The sequence below is a fragment of the Scylla paramamosain genome, chromosome 33 (assembly GCF_035594125.1).
Source record: "Scylla paramamosain isolate STU-SP2022 chromosome 33, ASM3559412v1, whole genome shotgun sequence".
NCBI lineage: Eukaryota > Metazoa > Arthropoda > Malacostraca > Decapoda > Portunidae > Scylla > Scylla paramamosain.
Genome location: NC_087183.1, coordinates 7,214,868 through 7,217,367, shown reverse-complemented (window position 1 = coordinate 7,217,367; position 2,500 = coordinate 7,214,868). Strand labels below are relative to the sequence as shown.

The following is a 2,500-nucleotide window of genomic DNA, read 5'->3' as shown; positions in this document are numbered from 1 at the left end:
TTTAATCTTTGCCAGGCTACACAAGCACGTATTTTTGAGACTATAATACGAAAAAAATAAGTCTTTTAAAAGTTGCAGTTGATTATGAGAAAGACTGATTAGTAGTGAAAAAGTTAAAGGCGAAGAGAAACAAGCTTAATACAAGGTACCTTACCTTCTTTAGTTGAGAGCGTAAGAAAACAGAGAACTTATTTTACTTCCTCTAGAGTTAACCTTTTCACTACGACACGAAACAATTAGCAGGACCAGAAGCAATGCGTGAAGTCTTTATAAGCATCTACAAGGAAGTTAGCGATGAAAAAGAACACATTATGCAATTTCTTCTCAGTTCAAACATTGGATGTGGCTGTAGAAAAAGATGAAGATGCCTCAGACTTATTGGCAATTAAGGAAAGGTGTACCAAGTGACAGTCAAAGGGTTAAGGCATTGAAAAACAAATAAAAGACGTGCTACTTAACTTTCTCTGCAGTTAAGAAGACAAGGAAACAAATGGAAGGTGCGGTACTCTTGTTTCTCTGGAGTTAAGAGCGCAGAAAAAAAAAAAAAACGTTGTGATTAATTTTCTGTATGATTTAAAACGTGAGGAAACAAACTGAACACAAAGTACTTTAAAAACAGAATGGGGACTTGACTCCTTAGTTTCTCCAGAGTTGAAGGCATAAGGAAACAAACAGAAGACACGGTATTTTAGTCTTCAGTGTTAAGGACGAAGGAGAAAACAAGCTCAAGACATATTGTGAAGACAAGGAAGCAGGAAAACAAACAGAGGAAGCGGTACCTCAGTTAACATTTTCAAGGTTGCCTCAATTCACGTTCCTTCATCACGCCAGGAACTCCGCCCTCTCTCACTTTTCCCTTCATCACCTGAGTCATCCTTCCCCTCCTTCCCAGAGCCTCCCCAGCAGCCTCTTTCCCCAGATCACCATGAATACTTAACCATGGCATTGCAAAAGTGACCAGCATTCAAACAGACTCAAAGGTCGCCATGCATAGCTAAGAGGCAAACTTTTAAGCCGCCCACCCGCTCATATGCTATACATAATTTAGACTTCAAGGGCACACTGCCATCACTCTCTCCGTCTTCCCGCGTCTCGGTTCTGAAGTATTAGTGGTGGTGGTGGTGGTGGTGGTGGTGGTGGTGGTGGTGGTGAGCTAGTGGTCGTGAAAGAAAGCCATTACTCAACGTACAATAACCGTGGCGAGAGAGAGAGAGAGAGAGAGAGAGAGAGAGAGAGAGAGAGAGAGAGAGAGAGAGAGAGAGAGAGAGAGAGAGAGAGAGAGAGAGAGAGAGAGAGAGAGAGAGAGAATACAGAATACACAAGAGGCAGAAACTTATCGGTATGTAGCAAGGGTATATGTTTATCCGTTCACTATTACTGGTTAACAAGAGTGGGGGAACAGGACAGACACGAAACAAGACTTTCTCCCCGCCAACCTCTACCTCCCGCAACATGTCGGCAGGGAAGAAGTCGGAAGAGATCACCATAAACCACGCATGAAGGAACACATGGAAATTTTATAGTAAAGAATGAAAAGGAGGAATATACTACACTACACTACCACTGGCGCTGATGTCTTGCCACGCCTGGAATATGGTGGACATGAAAAAAAAATAAAATAAATAAAGAATTTGAGGTTTGATTCCTTCTCCTTCTGAAATAATTATCTAACCTGGGTTTGAAACTATCTATTGTTTTCATGTTAACGACCAATACTGATAATTTATTCCAGTGATCAATTGTTCTAATATATATATATATATATATATATATATATATATATATATATATATATATATATATATATATATATATATATATATATATATATATATATATATAACCTTATATTTGTATTGCATCTTCGTCCTTTTAATTTCCTACCGTTAGCTCCAGTGACTCATGATTTCATTGGAATAATCCCTTAGCATTTACCTTATAATTTCCATTCATTATTCACAAAACCTGTTTAGTATGCATTCTAAAAACCAAAATTTAGAGAGAGAGAGAGAGAGAGAGAGAGAGAGAGAGAGAGAGAGAGAGAGAGAGAGAGAGAGAGAGAGAGAGAGAGAGAGAGAGAGAGAGAGAGAGCAAATTAAAGCAGAGGATAAGGAGACAACAAAGGGAAGCTTCACCCCTAGGTATTTAAGAGGGAGGAAATGAACTTGGGAGGAAGAGATAGAGGGAGGGAAGGGAAGAGAAAGCCAGGCGGGAGGGCAGGAAGAGAGAGAAGAGGAGTAGGAGGAGAGCAGCGAGGGAAAGAGAGATAAAAGGATGGAAAGATGTGAGAGTTATTCATTTTAGGTATTTATTTCTTGATCTACTTCACTCATGGAATATAATCAAAATTAATTAACATCTTTTTTATCCAATGTGTTTGTCGGGAGGAGAAAAAATCTTGGTAATAAGCTGTGTTCTGTGCTCACGTGATTACTCCTCTAACAAAAGCTGGGATGTTTATGTAATTATTCATCTAACTGATGCGCACACACACACACAC

General features: G+C 39.3%; 1 long non-coding RNA gene across 3 annotated transcripts in view; it reads right to left on the bottom strand.

The window, feature by feature from the left end:
- Nucleotides 1-2,146: 2,146 nt before the first annotated feature.
- The window catches only part of LOC135089480 (uncharacterized), a 134,133-nt gene continuing 133,779 nt past the window's right edge, over nt 2,147-2,500 (bottom strand). For all 3 annotated transcript variants that reach the window (XR_010261498.1, XR_010261497.1, XR_010261499.1), the window contains exon 4: nt 2,147-2,500. This exon is cut by the window's right edge. This is a non-coding gene — a long non-coding RNA (uncharacterized LOC135089480).